At 53.2% G+C, this 19,073-nt stretch overlaps 1 protein-coding gene across 5 annotated transcripts in view; it reads left to right on the plus strand.

The window, feature by feature from the left end:
* Window positions 1-19,073, plus strand: part of EDC3 (enhancer of mRNA decapping 3) — a 128,324-nt gene that overhangs the window by 72,231 nt on the left and 37,020 nt on the right. Inside the window, exon 1 of one of the 5 annotated variants that reach the window (XM_051834621.2) lies at window positions 8,472-8,630. The exons of 3 other annotated variants lie outside the window; for them this stretch is intronic. The gene's annotated coding sequence lies outside the window, so the exon portion shown is untranslated. Of the gene's footprint in view, window positions 1-8,471; window positions 8,631-8,782; window positions 8,972-19,073 lie in introns of those variants that run through there. One more of the 5 variants, XM_070054667.1, reaches the window with a different exon arrangement.

A 19,073-nucleotide genomic window follows, 5' to 3' on the forward strand; every position in this document is an offset into this window, starting at 1 on the left:
AGCTTATTTTTGAATTCAGTTTCCACAAACTTATCAAAGTAGCCATGTTTGATTTCATCTATATGAAGTGTCCAGAACAGGCAAAATTAGGGGCCTGCGTTGTGGCATAGCAGGTGAAGCCACTGCCTGCAACACCTGTGTTCCATATGGGCACTGGTTCATGTCCCGGCAGCTCCAGCTCCCAGCTACTGGCCAGGGAAAAGCGGGGGGAGATGACCCAAGTGTTTGGGCCCCTGCACCCACACAGGAGACCCGAATGAAGCCCCTGGCTCCTGACTTCAGCCTGGCCTAGCACTGGCCATTGCAGCCATCTGGGGATTGAACCAGAGGATGGAAGATTGATCTCTCTCTCTCTCTCTCTCTCTCTGTCTCTCTCCGGATCTGCCTTTCAGATAAATAAATAAATCTTAACAAAGAAGAACTGTACGGGGCTGGCGCTGTGTGTGGCATAGTAGGTTATGCCTCTGTCTGCAGTGCCAGCATCCCATACGGGCCCTGGCTTGTGTCCTGGCTGCTCCTCTTCTGTCAAGCTCCCTACTAATGCGTCTGGGAAAGCAGTGGAAGACGGCTCAAGTGCTTGGGCCCCTGCACCCACATGGGAGGCCCAGGTGGAGTTCCAGGCTCCTGGCTTCAGGCTGGCTTATCCCTGGCTGTTGAGATCATTTGGGAGTGAACAAGCAGGTGGAAGATCTCTATCTCTGTCTCCTCCTCCCTCCCTCCAGGAAGCTAAAAAAAATTACAAACTCCCACAATCTCAGTCTGTTTCTCTTTTTCTCTTCCTCTGCCTCCCTTATCTTTGGCCTTGAGAGAAAAGACAGAGAAGGGCTACTTGGAGTTGAAAAAAAAATTGCAAGTTTAAAAATTGGAAGCAAGGAAAAAACTTCACTTAGCAGCTGTGAGTATAGATATGCCAATGGCTGGATGACCTACATGTCAGACAGATGACCTCAGAAACACGCTAGGGGCCGGCGCTGTGGCCTGGCACTTAAGTCTCTACCTGCAGCGCTGGCTTCCCATATGGTCATCGGTTTGAGTCCCGGCTTCTCCAATTCCAATCCAGCTTCCTGCTAATGCACCTGGGAAAGCAATAGAAGATGGCCCAAGTCCTTGGGCCCCTGCACCCACGTGGGAGACCCAGAAGAAGCTCCTGGCTCCTGGCTTCGGTCTGGCCCAGCTCCGGCCGTTGTGGCCATCTGGGGAGTGAACCAATGGATGGAAAAACTCTCTCTCTTTCTCTGTTTATAACTATGCCTCTCAAATAAATCAACAAATCTTCCAGAGGGAGAGACACTGAGGGCCCCTCACCCAATACCCGACCACCCCCTAAAAGGTGTAACTACTGATGTTTGGGGGCCCAGGTCTCTGATCTACTGGCTCACTCCTGATTCTGAAGGGGTGTGCTTTCTTTCCTATAATAAACTTGTGTGGTTTGTGCCTCAGCCAATTCATTGTATGAGATTCAAAGTAACCTGGCCATGCCTGCCTTTGCTCCACCCACAGCCATTAGTGTTGCAAGATTAAAAAAAGATTCATCTCAATTTGAATTTCACCTGTTCAGTGCATCTTGCAAATAGCGTAAGGATACACTTACACTAAAAGGTTACTAGAGATCGGGGGACCAGTGTAGCTCCCCCTCTTCGCGGAGGAACGACACTAGACCCTGCGTTGTTCTTTTGTCTGCTTGGCCCCTTCCCGGGTTTGCTGCTGGTTCTTCCCGGGTTGGCTGCCGTCCCTCCACCTCCGTGGAAGGGCGGTTCCCCCTGCCACTTTCCCCACTTCCGCGGTTGAGCGGCACACCGCCGGCGGGCTCTCTCGGGGGCTGCTCAGATGTTCCTCAGGTGTTCCCCTTAGATGTTCCTGGTGCATGTTGTCTCTCTCCTCCTTTATAGTCCTCTTCCACCAATCCCAACTCTGCTACCCACATGCCGAGTACGCTGCTCTCCTCCGATCAGGAGCAGGATCAGCTCCTGCAGGTTATTGGTCGAACTGGAGGCAGCTGTGTAGAAGCTGTTTACTCCTCTCCCAGCGCCATATTGTGGGAGAGCAGATGCATAGAATAAGTCTTAATTCCAGTAACTTAGTCTAGTCCAAGTTGCTCCCCACAGACCAGCTTGAGACCGGACTTATTAGACGTAAGCCTCTGTCTCTTGCTCTAAAAAATGCTCCCTTATAACAATCAAAACAGAGATTATGGGGCCAACACCAGGTGTAGCAGGTCGTCAGCACTTGCAACACCAACATCTTTTTTTTTTTTTTTTTTTTTTTTGACAGGCAGAGTTAGTGAGAGAGAGACAGAGAGAAAGGTCTTCCTTTGCCGTTGGTTCACCCCGCCAAAGGGCTGCTACAGCCAGCAGCTGTGCCGATCCGAAGCCAGGAGCCAGGTGCTTCCTCCTGCTCTCCCATGCGGGTGCAGGGCCCAAGGACTTGGGCCATCCTCCACTGCCTTCCCGGGCCACAGCAGAGAGCTGGACTGGAAGAGGAGCAACCGGGACAGAACCTGGCGCCCCGACCGGGACTAGAACCGGGGTGCTGGTGCCGCAGGCAGAGGATTAGCCTAGTGAGCCATGGTGCCGGCCAACACCAACATCTTATGTTGGAGCACTAGTTCGCGTCCCAGCTACTCCACTTCTGATTTAGTTTCTTGTCAAAGCACCTGAGAAAGCACTGGAAGATGGCCCAAGTACTTGGACCCCTGCCTTCCACATGGGAGACCTGGATTGAGTTCCAGGCTCTTGGCGTTGGCCTGGCTCAGCCCCAGCCACGGCGGCCATTTGGGGAGTGAACCAGCAGATGGAAGATCTCTCACTCTTTGTCTCTCCCTCTTTCTCTCTGTCACTTTGCCTTTCAAATACACAAATCTTTGAAAACATAAAAAATTACAAGAGAATGAAAAAAGATCATTTGATAAACAACAGAAATAAACAGGATTAGCAGAGGCAAGGCTTCTCCAGTGAACTCTCCAAAGCATTCAACTGAGCTACAAAGCAGTTTGCTATCCTAAGATAACAAAATAGAGCAGAGACGGTGCTGTGGTGCAGGGGGTTAGGCCACTGCCCATGACACTGGCATCCCATATGGGCGCTGGTTCGAGTCCTGGCTGCTCTGCTTCTGATCCTCCTCCCTGCCACTGCGTCTGGGAGGACAGTTGAAGATGGCTCAAGTGTTTGGGCTGCCCCCGTCACCCATGTGGGAGACCTGGATGAAGCTCACGGCGTCAGGGTGCTGGTTGGAGTCCTGGCTACTCTGCTTCTGACCCAGTTCCTTGCTGATGTGCACCCTGGGAAAGCAGCAGGTGATGGTCCCTGCCACCCATGTGGGAGACCTGGATGAAGCTCCTGGCTCCTGTTTTTGGCTTGACCCGGACCTGGCTGATAAAGGCATTCAGGAAGTGAGGCAGCAGATGGAAGATTTCTCTATCGCTCTGCCCTTCAAATGGAAGAAAATAAACATTACAAATTATATCAGATGAAAAGAAGAATAAACTAGGAGCATCGCATTTCCTGATTTCAACATCTGCTAGAGGAGCAGCGTTTGACACAGAGGCTGATATGCTGCTTGGGACACCTCGTTCCACACTGGAGTACCTGGTCCAAGCCCCACCCCTGCTCTCCATCCAGTTTCCTGCTTCTGTGCGCCCTGGGAAGGCGACAGACGGCGTCTCAAGCAGTGGGAGACCTGGATGGAGTTCCTGGCTCCTGGTGTTGGGCTGGCCCTGCCCCCGCTGTTGTGAGCATCTAGGGAGTGAACCAGCAGATGGAAGATCTCTCTCCCTGTCTCTCTGTCACTTTGCCTCCCCAATAAATGAAATAAATCCTTTAAGGAAAATCTATTGACCAGGGCTGTGTCCTCTATCAGAGTACCTGGATTCAACACCCAGTGCCAGCCAGCTCCTAACTCAAACTCCCTGCCAGTGTAGACGCTAGGAGGCAGTGTGATGGCTCCAGTAATTGACTCCTGCCTTTATTCATTCATCAGGAGCAAGATGATGGGGATGGTGGGGTGGGCACAACACCGACCTCCCAAACTCCCGCCTGGAGGGACAGCAGTGTTTGCGGCAGAGAGAACCTTGTGATGCGAGACAGGTTCTCCTGTGAGTTGAAGAAGTCCTTCAGCTTGGCTGACGGAACCCTAACCCCAGGGAAACAGGAGCAAGAGGTGCCGTGCCAGGACTCTCAGCCACGTCCAGGCGCGCTGTATCTCCTTTAATTTCACGGCAAGGTTGTCAGCTGCTGTCTCCAATTCATCTCTGGAGTTGCACAGCTCCAGTTTGTTTAAAAAACAAGTAAATAAAAAGATACAGCTAGGAGTCAATCCCAGCCTGATCCCAAACCTGGGGTGTGCACACAAACGACTGGAAAGCACATTAAAATAAATGGATGCGGGGTTGGTGTTGTAACACAATGGGTTAAGCCCTGGTTGGTGATGTCGGCATATCCCATATGGGCTGCAGGTTCAGCCCTGGCTGCTTTGCTTCCGAACCAGCCGCCTGCTATCATGCCCGTGACGGCAGTGGGTTCCTGGCTCCGGGTTTTGGCCTGGTCCAGCCATGGCTATTGTAGCCCTTTGGGGGAGTGAAACAGTGGACGCAAGACATCTTGCTGTCTGTCACTCCTTTTGAACAAACAAATAAATAACTAATCTTTACAAAGCAATATACTTGATAAATATAGATGTGACCTCTTGTTTCTGGTCTGGCATAAGGAATCTTCACTGTGTCCTAACAATGACTAAGAAGCTAAACAAGGGAGAGCCTGGTGATTCAGTCGCTGGTTGAGGTGTTTGTGCCCCATATCAGAGGGCCTGCGTTTGAGTCCTGGCTCCACTCCTGCCTTCAGCTTCCTGGGAGGCAGCTGGCGATGACTCAAGTAGCTGGGTCTCTGCCACCCACACGGGAGACCTGGTCCCTGTCGTTTTATTTCGTGGACACTGACTAACTGACTTTAAGATTCATGTGAGGGGCCAGGGCTTGGCGTAGTAGGTTCAACTTCTGCCTGAGGAAGTTTCTTAAAAAACTAAACATACCAGGGTCCGGCGTTGTGGCATAGCGGGGTAAGCCGCCACCTGCAACGCTGGCATCCCATCTGAACGCCGGTTCGTGTCCCTGCTGCCCCACTGCTGATTCAGCTCCCTGCCGTCGCCTGGGAAAAGCAGCAGAAGACGCCCAAGTATTTGGGCCCCTCCACCCATGTGAGAGACCTGGAAGAAACTCCTGATTCTTGGCTTCAGCTTGGCCCAGCGCTGGCTGTTGTGGCCATCTGGGGAGTGAACCAGCAGATGGAAGATCTCTCTAACGCTTTAAATAAATAAGTCTTTTAAAAAACCGTAAAAATATCAAAAGATCCAGCATTGATAGTCCTTAGTGTTCACCAGACGAACTGAAATCCTCTGTCCACCCAGAAGCCTGCACACAGCTGTATTCGTAACTGCCAAAACTTGGCTAGCAACCGAGAAGTCCTTCGCTGGACAAACTGATGCCTCCAGACAGTAGGATGTTGTTCAGCATGGAAAGAAATGAGCTGTCAAACCACGAGAAGACAAGAAGGGGCCTAAAATGCATATTGCCGAGGAAGGGAAGCCAAGCTGACTCAACTCTATGACATCCTGGAAAAAAATGCAACAGTTAAACAGGAAGACAGGAATTAGCTCATGCAGGATCGACGCCGTGGCATAGTGGGGAAAGCCGCTGCCTGCAACGTCTGCATCCCATACTCTGAGCTAGTTCCCTGCTAAAGGCATGGGAAGACCAGCAGAATATGACCCAAGCGCTTGGGCACCTGCCACCCACATGGGAGACCTGGATGAAGCTCCTGGCTTCGGTGTAGCCCACTGCCGGCCATTGTAGCCATACGAAGAGTGAGCCAGCAGATGGAAGACTTCCCTGTCTCTCTCTCTCCCTTTTTCTGTAATTCGGATTTTAAAAATAAATAAAACTTTTTAAATGAGCCTATGTGTGTGAAAGGGGCCTCAGGAAAGCAAAGCACCTGTGGATAGGAATGTAGTGGCCTGGTATTTTACACAACAGAGTCTTGCCCATGTATCAGCCTTCTGCCCCAGAGAATGTCTGCCTGGTGCCAAGGGGGGTGCCCAGTCTAACACTGGGACACAAAACCTTAGGAGGAAGTTCACCTGTTTCACACCCAGGAAGCCCTTCATTGAGGAAAAGAGGGTAGGGGGAAGGAGAAACGGTGGGAAGACTGGGGCCCCATACCCTACAGGTATAGGGTTCCTAGTAGGAACGTGGACCAGGCACTCTGGAGAGGTGCCCATCTGTTCTGACAGATCACTACCTCATTGAACCTAGCTACCTCACTTACTGCTACTCTGTCTCACCCGGAATCCCTTTCTCACGGGACTCCAAGAACCTCTATTCCAGCCATCGCTGCTAACGAAACTATGGAGTCAGTTCAAGGATCAGTGGTTTCCAGGAGTTCCCAGGAGGGAGAGGGAACAGTGGAGCTTGGAGGACTTTGAAAAGGGCAGTGGCTTCTCTGTGTGACACAAGATGGGTGTCGTTAGACATTTGTCAAGCCCCCAGAATGTACACTGTTGAGAGTGTGCTAATGTAAACAGACTCACGGTGACAGTGTGTCGGTGGGTCCGTCATCAGCACTGTGGCACAGGGTGCCCACGCAGGAGAGAGGCTGTGGGTGTCTGCCTGTGCAGCAGACCCGTGGGCACTGTATCTACTTTCTGCCTTCTGTGTCTGATACTGTATCTATTGTTTCCTGCTCACTATAGCCCCAAACCTCCAACTAACAAAAGAGCCAGGGCCCTTCCAGCCTGGTGAATCTGGTGATGCGTGTGTGTGCTTGTGCTTATAATCCTCTAGGAAGTAGAAGCCTTCCCAACTGGTTGGAAGGGTTGCTACTGGACCCCCAAACCTGGCTCACTCGCCCGACGTGTGGAAGAGCCCATCTCTGACGACAGGGTGGTTGGAGGACGGTAGGTATTTATGTACAAAGTTCAGAGCGAGATCCCGGTTGTCTTTGCTTAAGGGGTTGGGGTAAAGGACTTTACAGACTGGAGTTGGGGCTGCGGGGTGCATGTTCAGCTCACGTCCAAGTCCCTGGTTGGCCAGGGATGTCCTGCCCTTCAGGGAATGTTTATAATGGCCAGGCAGCTTCAGTTGGTGGTGCTGGTGGGGTTTCCATGCAGGTGGTAGGTTCTAACCAGACCTGGAATTCCCTCAACAACCTCCAACAATGCTGGTCAAGGTTCTTATTTATTAGAGAAGGAAATGAGAATCTTTAGGGCCAGCTGTACCACCCCCTCAATTCACCCCCCCTTTTTTTTTGACAGGCAGAGTTAGTGAGAGAGAGAGACAGAGAGAAAGGTCTTCCTTCCGTTGGTTCACCCCCGAAATGGCCGCCATGGCTGGTGTGCTGCGCCGATCTGAAGCCAGGAGCCAGGTGCTTCCTCCTGGTCTCCCATGCGGGTGCAGGGCCCAAGCACCTCCACTGCACTCCCGGGCCACAGCAGAGAGCTGGACTGGAAGAGGAGCCACCAGGACAGAATCCGGCACCCCAACCAGGGCTAGAACCCGGGGTGCCGGCGCCGCAGGCGGAGGATTAGGCTAGTGAGCCAGGCGCCGCCAGCCCCAGTGGATTCCTTTTGTTACGCGTTGATCCTAGAGGACAGGCGCGGACACCTCGGGCTAACAGAACTACCAAGACTGTAAAACGCCCAAGGGAGGAGCGTGGCGCTTGTGCATGTCCCCGGAGCAGCCCAGCGCAGGCTGGCGGATTCGCTTTTTTTTTTTTTTTTTTAAGATTTATTTGAAAGTCAAGAGTTACACAAAGAAGGAGAGAGAGAGAGAGAGAGAGAGAGAGAGAGAGAGAGAGAGAGTCTTCCATCCGCTGGTTCACTCTCCCAATGGCCGCAACGGCCAGAGCTGTGCTGATCTGAAGCCAGGAGCCAGGAGCTTCTCCCACGTGGGTGCAGGGGCCCAAGCACTTGGGCCATCTTCCACTGCTTTCCCAGGCGCATTAGCAGGAAGCTGGACCGGAAGTGGAGCATCCGGGACCCGAACCAGCGCCCATAAGGGATGCCGGCACTGGAGGCGGCGGCGGCGGCTTCACCCGCCAAGCCACAGCCCCGGCCCCCAGACTGGCGGATTCTAACCCCACAAAGGCGCCGCAACGGATCCACCGCGGCGGGACTACACCGTTTCCTGCCAGGTCAGGGCAGTTGGCCCTTAGCGTGTCCCCCGGCTACGACCTAGCAAGGACCCAGCAGGACCCCAGCAAAGTCCTCGCTGGCGCTGGGCCCCCGTGGGCCTGGGCCGTGGAGTCGGAGTTCAGGCGCACGATTCCAGCCAAGACTCTTTCCCGCGTACGTGGGCGGGAGGGGTGGAAGCTGGCTGGCTGCCCACGCCGAGTTTTCGGAGAGCCACGCCCTCCCAATCTCTCAAATTTCCCGGGCGCCACGCCCCCTCGGCTCCCGGCGCGCCCGCTCCGAGCCGTCGCGCCGGAAGTGACCTCACGACGGCGGCGTGGAGACGCGAGGGCGCTTCCGGCGGCGGCGGCGGCCGTGGGGGTGGGTGTGGAGAAGCCCCCGCGGCGGGTCCTTTCCGAGCTGAGTTGCCCGCTTGGCGTGCTGCGCGGAGGAGGCCGAGCCCGGACGGCGCGGAGGTGGGAGCGAGGGGCGGCGGCTGCCGTGTGGGTGCTCGTGGGACGGCGCTTCCGGGGCTGCGCGCCGTGGAGACCTTGCGTGCGGTGGCGCGAGCCGGGGGCGGCCCCGGGTTTGGGTGGGCTGGGAGGCGTGAGGCGTGAGCGGCCTGGGCTCGCTCCGCGCCTCGGTGTGTCCTCTGGCTCGGGGGGAGGCGGGGAGCAGCGCGAGCGTGCTCGTGACCGTCGACCCGCGGTGACCTCGCGGGTGGAAGTGTGTGGGTGCGTGGGAGGCGTGGCGCTCGCCGGCCTGGCCTGTGGGTCCGCCCCGGGTTCCGCGGCGCCGAGCCCTCGCGCGGCCGCAGGTGAGGAACGCCCCGGCCGCAGGGAGTCTGCTGTTTGCCAAAGCCGGGTGTTCATCCCACCGGGACAGCGGCGCCTTTCGCCTGGGAACTTCGTGTGTGTTTTTTTTTTAATTGGGGGACACAGGATTCTCGTTGGCTGGTTTCTTTGGATGGAGTGGACATTTCCTTTGGGTTACCCTTGCTGGGGGGTGGGGGGCTGGAGGCGAGAAGTGTCCGACACTGTGGCCGGATGCGTTTTACATCTTCACTCCGGACATTTTCCGTTTCATTAAAAAAAAAAAAAAAAAAAAAAAAAGCTGGTTGCAGCTCTCCGGTCGGACTCGGCGCCAGTGTGCCAGCACCTGTGGTTTCAAAAGCGTTGCGCTAACATGCCCGAGGTTTCTTGTGTTGCCGAGGTTCTGTGTCTCAGAGCGGGTGCCGCAACCCTGGGGACGGCGTGTCGGTTTCTCGAGGGGTTTGTTGAGCGCTTTCTGATGACCCGGTGGGCAGCCGGGGGCGATTGGCCAGACCGTGGCGGACCTGGGCGCACCTCCGCCTGCAGAGGCCTGCTGGGTGGGCCCCGCGCGGAGTGGGGTCCGGGGTCGGAGCTGGGACGCCGAGTGCGGCCTGAGCTCTGCCTGGAAGCGCTGCTTTTCAGGCCGTGCCTCTGCGAAGTGCAGAGGGAGCCGGCATTTGGTGGAGGCCCGACTGCCCAGCGCTGGTAAGGGGGGGCCTCTGCCGACGCGAGTCCTCGCGTGGGCCCCGCGCAGTGCACGGCCCCTCGGTGATGGGGTGGGGCGCGGCCACGCGTTCCCTTCGGGGAAGACGTGATTCCTGATGCAGCCTCTGTGGTTCATGTACTTCTGTCTAGGTTTTCTGTTGCTTCTTGAGTTAGTTCGGGTCATTTTTATCATTCTGGGAATTTGCCCGTTCCCTGTTTTTCCTTTTTCTTTTTGAACTTCTGTCCATTCCAGTTTTCATACAGAATTGTATCCTGAAGCACAGGTCATCAGACTTCTAGTTTTTTTATTTTTTAAAAGATTTATTTATCTGAAAGGCAGAGTGACAGAGAGAGGGAGAGACAGATTTCCATGAGCTGGCTCACTTCGCAGAAGGCTGCACGGCCAGGTGGGCCACGAGCCTGGAACTCGGGCGGCGTCTCCCATGTGGGTGCAGGGCCAGGGGCTTGGCCGTCTGCTGTTTCCCAGGTGCATTGGTAGGGAGCGCGATCAGAAGCGGAGCAGCGGGACGGGAGGCGGTGCTCCCTGGTAGGGGTGCCGCTGTGCCAGACATGAGCCCCCATGAAGGTTTTCTGTGAAGAGCTGGAGGTAGGCCTTGTGGGTGTGTGCTTTCTGTCTTTACGGCTAAGCTCTCCTTGTAGTGCAGAAACCCCCATGGATGATGGGCAATTGAGTGTGGCTGTATTCCAGAAAAGCTTTATTGGTAGCGGGCCAGATTAACTGATTCTTAGCCATTCATAAAATAACAAATTGTAGAGTCAAAAGCTTTTTGGTACCTAATTATCACATAGTCAGGTGTATGAAAGAGCAGTGTGGGGGCTGCGCCGTGGCGCAGTAGGTTAATCCTCCGCCTCCGGCATCGGCATCCTATGTATATGGGCGCCGGATCTAGTCCCGGCTGCTCCTCTTCCTATCCAGCTCTCTGCTGTGGCCTGGGAAAGCAGAAGATGGCCCAAGTGCTTGGGCCCCTGCACCCACGTGGGAGACCCGGGAGAAGCTCCTGGCTTCGGATCAGCTTAGCTCCAGCCATTGCGGCTGTCTGGGGAGTGAAGCAGCGGAAGGAAGACCTGTCTCTTCCTCTCACTGTCTGTAACTCTACCTCTCAAATCTTAAATAAAATCTTTGGAAGGAAGGAAGGAGGGAGGGAGGGAGGGAGGGAGGGAGGGAGGGAGGGAGGGAGGGGAGGGGAGGGTTGGGGAGGGTTGGGGAGGGTTGGGGAGGGGGGGAGGTGTGGAAGTTGATGCCCTGGCTTGACTACCACTCTGTTCCAGTCTGAAGACTGGGACTTCACTTCCGAGGTGTTCTAGAGGGGATTCATGCATTTTTGTTGCTGTGTTTGATTTTTTGAAATGTTTTTAATTTATTTGCGAGGTAGTTACAGACTGAGAGGTAGAGACAGACAGAAAGGTCTTCCATCCGCTGGTTCACTCCTCAGATGGCTGCAACAGCCGGAGTTGGGCCGATCCGAAGCCAGGAGCTTCTTTTGGGTCTCCCACGCGGGTGCAGGGGCCCAAGCACTTGGTCTGTCTTCCATTGCTTTCCCAGGCCTTAGCAGGGAGCTGGATCAGAAGAGGAGCAGCCGGGACTGGAACTGACACCCATGTGGAATGCCGGTGTTGCAGGCAGAGGATTAACCCACTGCGCTGCAGGGCTGGTGCCGCTGTGTTTGATTATTATTATTTTTTTTGACAGGCAGAGTGGACAGTGAGAGAGACAGAGAGAAAGGTCTTCCTTTGCCGTTGGTTCACCCTCCAATGGCCGCTGCGGACGGCACACCGCGCTGGTCTGATGGCAGGAACCAGGTACTTATCCTGGTCTCCCATGGGGTGCAGGGCCCAAGCACTTGGGCCGTCCTCCACTGCACTCCCAGGCCACAGCAGAGAGCTGGCCTGGAAGCGGGGCAACCGGAACAGAATCCAGCGCCCCGACCGGGACTAGAACCCGGCATGCCGGCACCGCAAGGCCCTTAGCCTAGTGAGCCGCAGCACCGGCCGCTGTGTTTGATTGTTTACAGGCTTGGTCCCATGTGTGAGCAGTAGTAGTCTCGTTGCTGAAAGGAGATATGTGAACGGAAATGCGGTGTGTGATACGCGATGTGGACTTCCTCCTGAGGCCTTTTTTTTTTTTTTTAAGCAATTTTTTTTAAAGATTTATTTTATTTTATTTGAAAGACAGAGTTACAGAGAGAGTTAGAGACAGAGAAGTCTTCCATCCACTGGTTCACTTCCCAGATGGCTGCAACGGCTGGAGCTGGGCTGATCTGAAGCCAGGAGCCAGGAGCTTCTTCCAGGTCTCCCACGTGGGTGCAGGCGCCCAAGGACTTGGGCCATCTTCTACTGCTTTCCCAGGCCATAGCAGAGAGCAGGATTGGAAGAGGAGCAGCCGGGGCTTGAATCGGCGCCCATATGGGATGCCGACGCTTCAGGCCAGGGCTTTAACCTGCTGCGCCACAGCGCCGGCTCCCCTCCTGTAGTCTTAGAGGTGAGTCCTGTCCTGTGGTTGAGGTCGTTGGGACTCAGATCATTCACCAGGTCACACTGCTTAAGGACGTCCAAAAGCGAACCAGTGCTGGGATGTTTGACCTCGCAACTCTGCTTTTTTTCTACTGTTGCCTATGGAATATGGAAGGTGGGGATTTAGTACTAGAATTGTGCTAGATGCTTTCTTTTCTTTTCTTTTTCTTTTTTTCAAAGATTTATTTATTTATTTATTTGAAAGTCAGTTAGAGAGAGGAGAGGCAGAGAGAGGGAGAGAGAGAGGTCTTCCATCCACTGGTTCAGTCCCCGATTGGCCGCAACGGCTGGATCTGTGGCTGATCCAAAGCCAGGAGCCAGGAGCTTCTTCCGGGTCTCCCACACGGGTGCAGGGGCCCAAGGACTTGGGCCATCTTCCACTGCTTTCGCAGGCCATAGTAGAGAGCTGGGTTGGAAGTGGAGCAGCCGGGTCTCGAACTGATGCCCATGTGGGATGCCAACACTGCAGACAGCGGCTTTACCCGCAATGCCACAGCGCTGACCCCATCTTTTTTTTTTTTTTAAAGATTTATTTATTTGAAAGGCAGAGTGACGGAGAGGGAGAGACAAATCTTCTATCGACTGGTTCACTCCTAAATGGCTGGCCACAGTGACAAGGGCTGAGCCTGTCTCCATGTGCTGAGCCTGTCTCCATGTGGGTGGCAGTACTTGGGCCACCTTCTGTTGCCCTTTTTTTTTTTTTTTTGGACAGGCAGAGTGGACAGTGAGAGAGAGAGAGAGAGAGAAAGGCCTTCCTTTTTGCCATTGGTTCACCCTCCAATGGCCGCCTTGGCCGGTGCATCACACTGATCTGAAGCCAGCACCTGGGCCATCCTCCACTGCACTCCCGGGCCACAGCAGAGAGCTGGCCTGGAAGAGGGGCAACCGGGACAGAATCCGGCGCCCCGACCGGGACTAGAACCCGATGTGCCAGCGCTGCAAGGTAGAGGTTTAGCCTGTTGAGCTGTGGCGCTGGCTAATGAAAGACTTCTTTATAAAATAAACCTCCTTGAAAAGTTCTTTTTTCACCTACTTGAAAGGAAGAGCAAGAGCTTGATCTTCCATCCACTGACCCACTCCCCAGATGCCTGCAGCAGCCAGTCCTGGGTGAGGCTGGAGCACGGGCACCTGCAGCTCCCACCTGGGACCCCGCAGAGGTGGCAGAGACCCAAGTACTTGAGCCAGCAGAGCCGGCATCTGCTGGCTCCTAGGGTGCATTAATAGGAGCTGGATTGGGAGCGGAGCAGCCGGGGTTCAGACTGGTGCTCTGATACAGGGTGCAAACACCCACAGTGCTAGCCCCACCGAGTCACGCATTCATGGTCACACTTTATAGAGGGGAGTGTCTGAGAAAAGGAAACGCAGTTAAACATTCAGTGGTTACTTTGAAAATTTTTATTTATTTGAGAGAGCGAGCTCCCATCCTCTGGTTCACCTCCTGGTTGCCTGCAACTGGGAACCAAGTTCAGGTCTCCCATGTGGGTAATAGGGCAGGAACACAATGGCTGAGCCATCACCACTGATCACAGGGTCTGCATTGGTGCAAGTTGGAATTTGGAGCAAAGCCAGGCACTGAACCCATGAATTCCCACATGGTATGCGGATGTCCCAACGCAGTGTCTTTTTTTTTTTACAGGCAGAGTGGACAGTGAGAGAGAGAGAGACAGAAAGGTCTTCCTATGCCGTTGGTTCACCCTCCAATGGCCGCCGCGGGCAGTGCACCGCGGCCGGCGCACCACGTTGATGGGAAGGCAGGAACCAGGTGCTTCTCCTGGTCTCCCATGGGGTGCAGGGCCCAAGCACTTGGGCCATCCTCCACTGCACTCCCTGGCCACAGCAGAGAGCTGGCCTGGAAGAGGGGCAACCGGAACAGAATCCAGCGCCCCGTCCGGGACTAGAACCCGGTGTGCTGGCACCGCTAGGCGGAGGATTAGCCTATTGAGCCATGGCGCTGGCCCCAACGCAGTGTCTTAACCACTACGCCAAATGCCTGTCTCTGGTAGTTCCTTTAAAGCATTTTTTTCTATTATAGAAATAAATGGGAAAATATATACTTGTCAACTAGCACTCACATTTTCAAAGTGTTAAAATTTCTACTCAGTTTTTATTAGCCTAATATAAACTTGACTGCATAACATCAGTGTTACTGGTCCTGGAGGCAGATTTGGTGCATTTTTTCCTCAGCTCAGTATAGAAATAAAATACTGGAAACAGTTTACAAAGAAGCAGAAACTATTTTTTTGTTCATTCAGTTCCTAAATGATACACGTTGGAGGTGGTTGTTTTGCCTATAGGCTAAGCTTCCATCTGGGACACTCACATCCCGTATTAGAGTGCTAGGTTCAGTGCCTGGCTCTGCTTCCAATTCCAGCTTCTGCTAAGGGGCACCTGGGAGCCGGCAGGTGAGGGCTCAAATGTTTGTGCCACCCACATAGCAGAACTGGAGTTGGTTCCCAGCTCCTGGCCGGCCCAGCCCTGGCTGTTGTGGGCATTGTACCAGCAAATGGGAGCTCTGCCTGTCTCTCTCGCTCCCTTTCTTGTCTCTGATCTCTGAAATAAAATGAAAACAAGATGTTGAATGGAGAAATATAAGTCCCCCCCCTTTTTTTTGTATGACTGGTGAATTTCTGGTGTTTTAAAATGCTTGTTACTACAGGTTTTTATTCTACAGCTATCTAAATTAAGTATCAGAGAAGGCTTATGATGGGGTATTAATGACAGCAAAGGAAACTTGTGCTTCTGTGACATGAAATAGACAAAGGCTGACAGGAAAGGGACATGAGCCTGAAGTGTGTGTGCTCTGTGCTCTTCGGCAGCATTGTGAAAGCTGCGTTGTATTGGAGACTTTTTTGCTGTCTTTTTTTTTTTTAAGTTTTTATTTATTTATTTGAGAGACGGAGTTAGGGAGGGTGAGAGGGAGAGACAAAGAGAAAGGTCTCCCTGGTTCAATGGTCGCAACCGCTAGGACTGTGCTGATTGGAAGCCAGGAGCCAGGAGCTTCCTCCAGGTCTCCCACGTGGGTGCAGGGGCCCAAGCACTTGGGCCGTCTTCTGCTGCTTTCCCAGGCCATAGCAGAGAGCGGGATGTCAAGAGGAGCAGCCAGGACTTGAACTGGCACCCATATGGGAGGGCTTAGCCTACTATGCCACAGCACTGGCCCCAGCTTGCTCTCTTCAATATTTACACGTCCGTGGATAATTGTTGCCCCGGGCGGTGGGCATGTGGGGGTTCCGTGTGTGTGTGTGTGTGTGTGTGTGTGTGTGAAGTCTTCTCTACTGTAAGGATCCTGTGGCTGAGCCTGCTGCGGCACTGCTGCCTTTGTTTCCTGTTTCTCGACCTGGCTCGTGGCACCGGCGCGGGAGAGCACTAGAGGAGGGCTTGGCGCCGACTCACCCTGGGCTGGGCTTGCTCATGCTTTGCTTCTTACGGGACAGACGCTTTACTATATGAACGTTCTTTTTATCGAATCTTCATGCGCTTTTTTTTTTTTTTTTTTTTTTTTGCTCTTTTTGCTTCTTTTAGACTTAACATTTTATGTAGGCATATGTCTGAAATTTGTATTTGAAAACAGCTTGAGGGCTGGCTCCGCGGCTCACTAGGTTAATCCTCCGCCTGCAGCGCTGGCATCCCATGTGGACACCGGATTCTGTCCCAGTTGCCCCTCTTCTAGGCCAGCTCTCTGCTGTGGCCAGGGAGTGCAGTGGAGGACGGCCCAAGTGCTTGGGCCCTGCACCCACATGGGAGACCAGGAGAGGCACCTGGCTCCTGGCTTCCGATCAGCACAGCACCGACCGTAGTGGCCATTTGGGGGGTGAACCAATGGAAGGAAGACCTTTCTCTCTGTGTCTCTCTCACTGTCTACAACTCTACCTGTCCAAAAAAAAAAAAAAAAAAAAAAAGAAAGAAAGAAAAAAAAAACGCTTGAAAAGTATTTTATTTCTTTTTTGCAGGAGTCACGGAAACCAGTGGTGTTTCCTTTGTGCTCAGCGTGTATGTTAGGTTTATTTCAACTTCTATTTCCTGACTTCCGTGATTCCAGAGGTGTTAATTTCATTTCTTGTATAGGATTTCACGCGGAGGATGCTTTAAAAGTGCTGTATTTTTAGAACCATTTTCAAGAAGAGCCAAGGCATTTAGGTATAAATAGATACTACAGACTTTGAGTGGCTAACTTCTGTCACATTTACTGTGTCTAGCTTCACTCATTGATTAAATCCCTGAATTGAGTTCCTCTTATATTCTGGGTGCTCTTACTGGCTGAACAAGACAGATAAGGTCCTTTGCCCTCTTCTGGTAGTGTGCCGCACACTGTGAACCGACAAGTTGAGGAGAGGTGTTGGAGGGCGGTGCTGAGCAGCCAGGGAAGGTGTCTTTGAGGCGGTAAGGAGCTTCCAGTCCCCGAGCGGAGGAGAGGAGAACGTTCTGGAGATACCTGGTTCGTAGTTCTCGAAGAGCAGCTCCAGTGGGTTTGAGAGCAAGGCAGGGGCTGTCATGCCTGGAGAATAGTTAGGGTGGGGGAAGTGTCATGATTTCTGTAACGTGAAATGTGATAGGTCAGACATCTTTGTTTTCCATTTTCTTGGTTCAACTATTCGGCAGACTTTGCCTTTCTGTATATTTTAGAATCAGCTTTCCAGTTTATTTTGGTTCACAGTTTGTATTTTTTTTTGTTTGTTTGTTTTGTTTTTTTTTTTGACAGGCAGAGTGGACAGTGAGAGAGAGAGACAGAGAGAAAGGTCTTCCTTTGCCGTTGGTTCACCCTCCAATGGCCGCCGCTGCAGCCAGCGCACCGCGCTGATCCGATGGCAGGAGCCAGGATCCAGGTGCTTCCCCTGGTCTCCCATGGGGTGCAGGGCCCAAGCACCTGGGCCATCCTCCACTGCACTCCCTGGCCATAGCAGAGAGCTGGCCTGGAAGAGGGGCAACCGGGACAGAATCCGGCGCCCTGACCGGGACTAGAACCCGGTGTGCCAGCGCCGCAAGGTGGAGGATTAGCCTATTGAGCCACGGCGCCGGCCCCACAGTTTGTATTGATGCATACGTCATTCTGGGAGAGTTGGCAGCACCTCACTGAATCCTTTCGTCTGAAGGTGGAATGCGTCTCTCCGCCTAGGTAGACGCCTCCTGCTTCCCAGCAGTCCTTGCTCGCTTTCCTCGTAGAGTTCCCGCAGCTCATCAGACTTATTCCCAGGCATTCTGTGTTTCTAAAACCCTGTTGTGTTCTCAGTTCCCGGTGTTGTCTGTTGCTGTTATATGGAGTCCAGCTGGTTTTTCTGCATCGAGCTTGTGTTGTGGTCTTGCGAGCTCATTCTTGGAGTGAGACTTGTTTCTCAGCGTTCTTGGGTATTCCATAATCATGTCATTGCAGATGTGGACCGTTTGCCTTCTCCTTTCCAGTGCTGAGGCTTTTTGTGTCGTGTTGTATTGCACTGGTTGGGATCTGCAGTGATGTTAAATGGAAGCACACGTGGTCAGAGAGCAGATGCTTGCTTGGAGGGAACGCGTTCAGTATTTCACCATAAAGTATGATGTTAGCTGTCATTGCTTTGTAGACACTAGCCTCCATGCCCTCCACATATCATAGATGGGCGTTGGATTTTACACTGCCTGCATTTGGTGACCACATATGATTTCCTCATGTATTTTGTTAATGTAATGATGGAAGACATTGATTATTTGTTCACTTTTAAAGATTTATTTGAGAGGTAGTTACAGAGAGAGGCCTTCTGTCTACTGTTTCACTCCCCAGGTGGCCACAATGGCTGGAGCTGTGCTGATCTGAAGCCAAAAGTTCCTCCAGGTCTCCCACATGGGTGCTGGGGCCCAACTACTTGGGCCATCTTCTACTGCTTTCCCAGGCCGCAGCAGAGAGCTGGATCGGAAGTGGAGCAGCTGGGACATGAACTGGCACCCATATGGGATGCTGACACTGCAGGCAGAGACTTAGCCCATTACGCCACAGCGCCAGCCCCGATTCTTTTAAATTAAGCTTTATTTTGAGATACTGATAGAACCATATGCAGTTATAAGAAGTAATACACAGGGGCCGGCGCCATGGCTCATTTGGTTAATCCTCCGCCTGCGGTGCCGGCATCCCATATGGGCACCGGTTCTAGTACCAGCTGCCCCTCTTCCAGTCCAGCTCTCTGCTGTGGCCCGGGAAGGCAGTGGAGGATGGCCCAAGTGGTTGGGCCCTGCACCCACATGGGAGACCAGGAGGAAGTACCTGGCTCCTGGCTTCGGATCGGTGCAGCGCCAGCCATAGCGGCCAATTGGGGGATGAACCAGCGGAAGGAAGACCTTTCTGTCTCTCTCTCTCACTGTCTATAACTCTGTCTAATAAATAATAATAATAAAAAAGTAATACACAAAGATCCCATATATTCTGCCCAGTTTCCCCCACTGGGCACTTCTTGTAAGGCTGTCACAGGGTCACTGCTGGTGTGTTGACATTGACGTGGTCCAGCTGCAGGACACTTCCTTACCACAGGGCCCCTCCCCTTGCCCTCCTAAAGCAGCATCAGCTTACCCCTCCTTGATCCTGGAACCACGCATGTGTTCTCCATTATTTTTTTCTCAAAGACGTATTTATTTGAAAGGCAGAGCAACCTAAAGAGAGAGTGAGACAGAGAAAGAGCTCTCCCATCCCCTGGTTCACTCCTCATGGCTGTCACCACTGGGCCAGGCTGAAGTCAGATTATAGCTCCATCCAGGTCTCTCACGTGGGCAGCAGGGGCCTGACTACGTGGGCCGTCACCCTGCTGTCTTCCCAGGCACAGTAGCAGGAAGCTGGATTGGAAGCGGAGCAGTGGGGACTCAGAGCCGGCACTGTGATACAGGATGTTGATGTCTCAGGCACCGGCCTAACCT

Source organism: Oryctolagus cuniculus, chromosome 12, assembly GCF_964237555.1.
Source record: "Oryctolagus cuniculus chromosome 12, mOryCun1.1, whole genome shotgun sequence".
Lineage (NCBI taxonomy): Eukaryota > Metazoa > Chordata > Mammalia > Lagomorpha > Leporidae > Oryctolagus > Oryctolagus cuniculus.